The sequence below is a fragment of the Coloeus monedula genome (assembly GCF_965178545.1).
Source record: "Coloeus monedula genome assembly, chromosome: 1".
In the NCBI taxonomy this organism is placed as follows: domain Eukaryota; kingdom Metazoa; phylum Chordata; class Aves; order Passeriformes; family Corvidae; genus Coloeus; species Coloeus monedula.
Genome location: NC_138781.1, coordinates 119,497,117 through 119,505,909, shown reverse-complemented (window position 1 = coordinate 119,505,909; position 8,793 = coordinate 119,497,117).

The window sequence follows — 8,793 nt, the reverse complement described above, 5'->3', positions numbered from 1 at the left end:
TCATTTTGTGGGGTTCATATATTTTATTCAGTTTTTTAAATCTTGTTCCTTTTTTTTTGCCCTGGAATCTGATGGAGGAAGTTTGGAATGACAGCATAGCAGATCCAATGTAGCTTGTACTCCGTGCAGAGCAAGGTTATCTTGCCGTTCAAAAGTAGACCTATGGAAAACAACAGGATTAATTGCTTTAAAAAGTAAATTTTCTTAAAGTAATTTAGTGATACTGTAGCCCATAAGTGAGAGGTTCTGGCTCCTCTACAGAGCTGCTCCTTTATGGAGCAGACAGAACTCTGTTGATCATGGCATACTCTTGAAACATTCCTTGAATTCGTGGGCTCATATCTCAGGTCTACTTACTGGTGATTCAGTCTTTCTGATTTTATATACACAAGATTCAGCAGCTTCAGTCCCTCCACGAGGTCTTAGTTTCAACTATGCAGAATAGGAATAATTTTAGACTGCAGAAAAGTTTAGTGGTAATCAGATATAATTTTCCGTTCAGTTTATCCAATTCCCATAGAAGAGACAAGACCCTCCAAATATTGGCTCTGCCTCTAACCACTTGTCCACAAAGGAATTTGGATTCTGGGTGACTGGAAATATGTCAACAGATGTTATGCACAGATAAGAGTTCTATCTTCTGCAGGGAACATAAGCAGAGTATCCATGGGATAAGCTGTGGGAGCTATTTTACCATAAAAAGATTTATCAGTGCCCACTTACAGACACTAGAACACATAAAAGGGTATTGATGAACAGTACAAGCTAATTTTCACAGAGCAGACATCATTTTTGTTCAGCATCTTTCTAGGCAAATCACTGGCTTTCAGCCAAGCAAATTTTTTTAAACACAAGAAAAATGAAATCACTTACTGGAACAAACCTACTGAATCATTTTTGGTCACTTTCACCACTCAGTCCAATGTCCAGGCAACAAATGACTCCTTTTCCTGAGCTGGTCAGGACTATGAGATGCCAGACAAAGCCAGGTACTGCAGAGCTATGTGAGAAGGGGAAGCCTTTAACATATAATCTGTAGTTGAGGAGCTCACTGGGAAGTGGGGCTGGACCCTACCGAAGGCGAGGCTCTTTATTTATCTAATCTCTCATCAAAATACAAAACTTTGGATACAATGCAGAAACACACACCAAAGATAAACTAATGTTTTAAGAAACATTTACTTACCTAGTATAAAAAAAATAATCATTGTTCGTTTTTTGCCTTTTTTTCTTTCTTTTTTTTAGGAAAACAAAATCAAAGGCTAGAGTGCAATGTAAGGAGTAGTGGTATGCAATACTATATGGTAAGCACATGTTCTTTACAGAAAACTTGGATGTGGCTTTAAAAAGCACGGCAGTTACAGCTTTACACCCCACAGAAGACACGGTTGCCACACCATGACTGTGGATGGGTCTGAGCCGTTTGGTTTTTCCAGTCATGATTTCAAGGGTCAATATATAAAATCTCTGCCTTGTCTCCCTGTGTAATGAAAAAAAGACTTCTCTGGTATTTTTGCTGTTCTTCCTCCTCCTTCCTAGTAAATTTACTAGTAATGTTACACCAAGCATGGATTTGGTGTGGTAACCAAACTTCTATTAAAGAAAAAATTTGTATTGCTCATTTTATTTGGACTCAGAATTAGGCAGTTAAGGTGTTGCAAACAATCCTATGTGGCCACTAAAATTATTATATTGATAGTATATCAATAAAATTATTATACTGATAGCAAATGCCCATCAACATGCAAATGTAAAAAAAATGTGCCAATTGCATTTTTTCTTAAATACAGAAGTAATGCATATTAAGTTACTCTAGTGACCACATGGGAGTAGGTGATTCATGTAGGGAGAAGTGATTCATGGCTACATAGCACTTAAACTTCTTGCAGTTTCTCCTTTCTGTCTCTGTATGTTCACATTTGATTTTAAGGCTCTATTTAACATTGTTTTGACTAAAAATCTAGCGTTTTCTATCTAGGTACAAACCCCTTTACATTAAAAAACGGTGCATTTAATAAAGAAAGAATGTAAGATCTTGTCTCTCACTTTTTATTTAAAGTGTTTTGCTTTTATTCCTCCTCAAAAACATAGAATACATTCTTGCTGCAAATATCTCTGGACTATATGGGTAGTTTTTTGTAGATTATAAAAATTTTTTTTGTAGATCATAGGTTTGCAGATTTTGTGAGCTCCTTCACCACTAACTTGTGCATGAGCCTGCAAGCAGGAGCAGGTCAGGCAAGGTTCCAGGTGCTTCATCCACAACACCGTCTTTCTAATGGAAATGTGGAGCAATGCATCATCAGGAGAGTTGAAAACTTAGATTTCTTTGTTCAGGCCCTGATGCACTCATTTAGTGTTGACAGTAGCTTTTAAGCTGGGTGTTTCTCCAAATACATTCCATCAGTTGACCAGAATAGTGGTTTTGGTCCTGTCCCAGGAATGGTCTCTCTTAAACAGATGGTGGTGGATCTGCAGGAGCAAGCAGCTCCTATACACACTTTCTCTCCAGTCAAAGGAAGGGGAAACAAGAACAGCCATGATATGTTTCCACCCACAGCACTTGCTGCTTGCTATCATTACCACCATTACATGACTCAGTGCTGGTTCCAGGTTGCTCTGTAGATGGTATCACAGAGGCATCAGTGGGTGTTTCACTGGGGAGGCACTGATTGCACTGTTGATAATGAAGATCTGACCACTGCTTTCAATGTCATAGGGAAAAACAGATGCTCTGAAACAGAAATCAAATTCTTGTGATCACCTGTACATTTCTTCAGCTTCCACCTTCTTCTTTCACATATCCCCTTTACATAAGCATTTTACAGACAGCTTTACCTGCATTTTGTTTTAGAACCATGTCATGCTTGCTGCTCCCCCTTTTCTGGTGCATGTGTGTGTGCTTTTGTTACTTGTATTGTATAAGGTGCCTTGGGATATTCGCATCCTGTGCATTGTGTGGCATTGTGTTGAATAGGAGGTACAGAAATTAAAAGCAGGTCTCCTCCTACCCACATATGCCTTTTCTTTGCAGGTTTTCCTGGAAGTTTTGTGCGGGGAGGGAAGGGAAGAGGTAAAATATGACTTGGCTGAGACTGCCGGATGCTGAATCAGCTGCGATTGCCTCACGTTTTCCTTTCTTTTAAAATAAGAGGTACAGTCTTCAAAAGTGCCCATCTGACTTCTCTACAGGCCTTACCCAGCCCATCACTTCTCAGTAAGTCACTTTTTGAAAATGGTGTATATGCCTCTAAATCACATGGGACTCTGGATAACATCTTTATAATGCCTTTCTCCTAGGTTAGAAATATGATGCTCTGGTATTACAAGGACCTGGTGCAGCTGTTGCAGGTTACCACAGTGCTCATGATCAGTCACACATAGTTTTCCCCTCCCAGAAATGTTCTTTGGAAAAACAGATGAGGCAGCCATCCTCATTAACTCAAAAAATGCACTACCTCCTAAACTCCAAACCACACAACATCTTAAAGCATAATTTTGTTCCGCTGCACTGCTTTGGTTAAAGGAGCTGATGCCTGAAGTGCTGGCTCCGTGCTGCTTGCACCTGCACACACTGGCACAGAGCACCTTCATGAGGCTGGTCAGCCACAGTGAGGTGATGCAAAAGTCAATGAATGGGGAAGCACTTCAGAAGAAGTAAACAAGGAGTGTGGCATCAAAATCCTAACAGCCCCAGAGATGGCCATTTTCAGGAGGCTTACCCATCCTGAGGTTGCAGACAGATGAAATTAGGCATTGGTTAGAGGTTAATAGCAGCTCTCTGGATGTGTGTCATCTGTTTTTAGCAGGGGTCACTATTTTACTTCCACAGCATCCTTATCTTTATAAACAAAGGAGGAGTTTGATGTCTTTTAGATAAAGGACAAACAAACCCATAGCATCCAGCCACATACATGGTGCTCATCTTTTCCAAGGCTGCTTCCCTGCTGTGCACTATCTCACACAGGTAAAGGTTCATCCAGTCTTGCCTGCTACTGTGACTGAATGCTTGAAACCCTGGCAAAAGAGCAGAGGAAAATGGAGCGTTAATAAGGGCTGTGCCTTCCAAGCTCTGCAAGAGAAAGGAACCTGACAAACAATGCCTTTGCATTCAAAGATGACAAAAGTAATTGTTAATTGCTTGTTTTTCTTTTTTTTCTCCTTTGTAGAAATGTGTATATATTCACCTATACATACAGCTAGCATTGAAGGTCTTGAGAGCTGGTTTTATACACTTTCCTAAAGGTTATTAATTCTTCCTACACTGTTCCCAGTTAGATGGGGTACCTTATAATATAACTTCCTCATTAACATCAAGAGCTGTGATTATACAGTTGTGTTACCAAGGGCTTCAAAGACATGAAGCCTAAATATAATCTTACAGTACCTTGTTACAATACAAAGCACATCCTCTAATACATTTTTTTTGTTTGCATAAAATGCAGCACAATAATGGTTCACTTGACCTTTGCCCCTCTGTATAGTTCATTTTAACATTGTTTGAGGAGCACAGAGTTTGCATTTTGCAGGGCACAGGTGCTCTGCCCCATGCTGGAGGCTGAGGCTCAGCCAGGCAGTGTGGTGCACCACTGCTCCCCGCCAGCAGCTGGACTCAGGGGATTGCTTTTGTGGTCCACCAGGAATTTCCTGTGATAGAATATCAGAAACCTACTGGTGACTAGTAGGAGGTGACTTCACAGGGCAAAAGTTCTCTCCCTACAATAAACATTCTCAGCACCGCTGTGGAGATTTCCTACGCAGACCTGACAGCCGCCAGCGCCTTGTCATCCCGACAGAGAATGGCTCAGGGAAGGCATCGTCCCTGTTTGCAAGCGCCTGCCACGGTAAAAGTGAAGCTGCACCCCCACTGCCATCTTATTAATGCCTCCTGAGAAAAGGGAGAAATCAAACTGCCCGTGCTATTTTTAAAAATGCCCAGAATATTGAATGAAAAGACTTTTACAAATATACAGATCCACAGTCAAAGACAGAATATACTGGTATCTATATAAACATACAGTCCATAGATACCATATGTCTTGGTGTCTATAGGTACCATGATACACTTATTGTCCATATGTACCATCTATCCTGGTACCTGTAGGTACCATGGCACACATGTGGTTGGAAAGCTAAAACAACAATTGGGAAAACACTGTACTCTCTCTGTATAGGGTTGCTTGGGGAAAAAAAATCACAGGGATATTCATCCACCCGATCTCTTGCAGGGCACTGTCATTTGGAGGATCCAAGTAGTAAATCTGAGCCTGACATATTTCCCTTGGCTAACACTACTAAAAGGACTGTCAGGGGCACTAGATTTGTTTGGCTGGCTGAAATATCGTGCAACTGGGCAGACTGCAGTGAAGTTTAGAGACTGAAATAGCTTTGGGGAAACAATACATTAATTTCCTGTGGAAAATACATCTATTAAAATGGAGACTAGCCTTGGTTGAGTCCAACATGGTAAAAAAGTGTGCTGTAAAGCCTAGAAGAAAATACAGCTCAGTGTTGGCTTGGAAATAGGAAAGTGCTGGAAAGTATTGTTATCCTCAGAATCAGGACTGTGCAAATGTCCACCTTGGTAGAGGAGTAAGATGGAGCAAAGATTTCCAGAAGATATCTTTAAGCTGTCCACCAACTTCTCTACATGCTCAAGCACTTAGGAGCAAATCCTGTGGCCATGGTCTTCACCATGCACTTTCTGAGGTTTCCAGTCCGCTGGACAAAATTTGACTCAAAGCAATGCTGATTCATTCTGCTTCTGAAATCTCATCATCATCTGGGGGCCATTTTCACAGGTGAGTCTTCATAAGGGCTGGATAGAACTCACCCATCTCACATCTCACTTGGCTCTGCAACTTTTGCATCAGGAAGAAGAAAAAAGGCAGCAAGAAATCTGTAGGAATGCTCAGCAACACTGGAGATGTTTGATGCTGCACTCCTTGTTTGCTGTTCCTGAAGTGCTTCTATACTCACTGGCATTTGCTCAGAAATCACTGCCCAGCCTGGTCAGAGCAGCCCATGCCTGTAGGCAGAGGTGTGAGGACTATGGGGTCAGCACTTCAGCTCCTCTAAGCATTGCAGTGGGGAGGGATGAAGCCCTGATTTTAAGACTTGTTTCTTCTATATGATCACATAAACTTTTCTTTTTCCCCAAGCCATGTACAAACTATAAACCAGTATGATTTCCATGAGAGCTCTGACCATTCCCTCTTGGAGGGACTAACTTGAAGAAATAACATCCACCTTACCCTGCAGTCTGTTAATGATGCACTGGGAGATGAGACCAGTGTACTCACCAAACTTTTAGTGGCAAATAGATGTTTGTGCTGAAGGAAGACTAAATCCATCTGTCAGGTGGGGGTTTTTTTTGTGTGTTCAAGGCTGATATTTTTAGTCTCAGTGATTGGATTTCCAGTCAGTCACTGTGTACTCAGGAGGATGAAACCAGTTTGGTTAGCTTTTTTTCTGTTTCGCAGCAAGTAGAACACTGTATTCCATTTCTGTGGACCGTGACATCCCATGGCACATTAAAAGCCTTATTCAAACCACAACACAGCCATATTTAACACTCAGCAGGAGACTCTAGGAAGAAGTATGAGGCCAGGGTTATTCTGACCCTGGGCAGCTTGTCAAACTGGGAATTAGGAAGAAAGTTGAGGACATTCTCTACCAGTTCATGTGATACTGAAATAAATAAGTGGAAGATTGCCTCAGTAGGGAATTTCTTTATGTTACAAGAGCCTCTGCATAGAGGAAGGTTTAAATTCAGAAGGAATTGAACCTGCCCTTGTGCTTTTGTTCTAAGTCTCCATCCATTGTGAAAGCATCACAAAACCTGTGGAAACATCAAGGGCAGTTCTGAAATAAGCAGGATTTTATTTTCCGGTCTACACCTGAACAGAGCAATTGAACAGTAAGATCTCAGCTGAGTTCATAAACCAGGTTCCCTGGTATCTGGGTACTTGTCTTCTAACCTGGGCCATATTTCATATGCTGATCCTTAGTTTTGCCTCAAAACATAATAAATTAATCAGATAGTTGGAGAGCTTGAGAAGTCCTTTATTAGTCTGCTCAGCATTTTATTCTGATTGATCTTTTCAAAGAAATGATGACAGAAATTTCTGCCTTCTGGAACAATAATCTGTATTTACTGAACTCTACAGCAAAAGTCTCAGGCATTGTTCATCACATAAATGCAGAGTACATCATATTTCCTATGTCTATCCAGTCTATCGGACTGGAGAGGCGTCTTATATATCACACTTATATCAGCAGCAGAAATACACTGCTCCCACTTTTTGTCATCCTCAAATTGGCCATTTTGTGCTTGGGTCCACAGAATAGCAAATTACTTGATTTTTGGGTGAAAAATATCCCTTTTCTGTAGGATATTTAGAGTATCATGTAATAAACAGGGACTGCACATCACAAAACTAGTTTTCCACAACACTTTGGTTATGGAAATGAACATGGAAATGCTGTGTATTTGTATTGCATCTGTTTTCCCAAGGACACTTGTTCCCATATTTGACTGCTTGGTGCTGTTTCCCCATACAGAAAATTAAGTCTCAGCATACCTTCAATTCTTCAGTTTGCAAGCAGAGCACAAGAGGAATAAATTTACTCCCACCAAAGAGTAACTTCACAAGCAGGTCAGTGAGGGTGTTCAGAGAGTGATGTAGCTTAATGTAATTCTAAGCCTCTTGAAATCTGGTCCAAACAAACACATCATGCTTAATGAATACTTTCCATCACCGTTTAAATCTATTAGAGAAAGAAAAGGTGCCTTTACAAGAGACCTTTGCTTTTTGTATTGCTAATACTTCTTTTCCTGGCAATCTTAAAGGGTTCACCACCACTTCATTATTTCAGTGTAATAATAGTATTCATCTTACTCTTGCTGACTTACAGATATCCTCAAGGATTGCAGCTTTTAACACCAGGAAATGTAAAGGTAATATAATGGCAGCTTTCCCATTTACTAACCACTATCTTTCAAAACTCTCCTTTCCTTCCCCCCTCCAAAAGCTGTTGCTTCATTAATCCCCACGCATGACTGAAAGCGTTAAAAGCTTTCACGAGCAATTCATTACCAAAAAAAGGCTTCTGGGGGACATTTCCCACCGTTTTAAAGAGCTCGCTCTGCTGTGGTGCAAAACACTTTCTGAAGTATTCGTGCTTCGGAGGCCCCCCGAGACGTCCCGCCCCAAATCAGAGGCTTTTAATGCCGGAGCCCGGGGTGCCCGGGGGAACATCTCCACCCAGCGGCCGCTGCGCCGCTCTCCTTCTGCCGAGGGTTTGGATGTTCGTTTAGGGGAGAAAAAAACCCCAAACAAACACGCTTCAGCCTTAATTATAATTTCTTAAAAGGCAGTGGAGGTGATGGGTGTACCTCTCACTGTATAACTCCGCGTGCGTCTCCCTAGCGATAGCGACAGATGCTGCTGTACTCGCAAAGCCCTGCAGATCACCACCGTGACTGGCAGAGCTGTTCTGAGTGAATTAAACTCAACTTCAGTCCCGTGAATTTAGTCTTTTCACGCTGCTTTGTATAAGTCTCCACTCTGCGCATTTTTTCACTTGCCATTTTCTACAGCAGATTTTGTTAATCAGTGTCAGAAAGAAACACACTTGACCACCTTATACACCAGTGGCAGAAACCCTACAGTGAAGCAAAACGTCTGCAAACTGGATACAGCTGCTGCTGCCTTATGTACTCCTGGCCCTTGCGGCTGTGGGAGACATCCAGCTCAGCCCCAGCCCTCACAGGGCAGCTGGCTGCTCCAC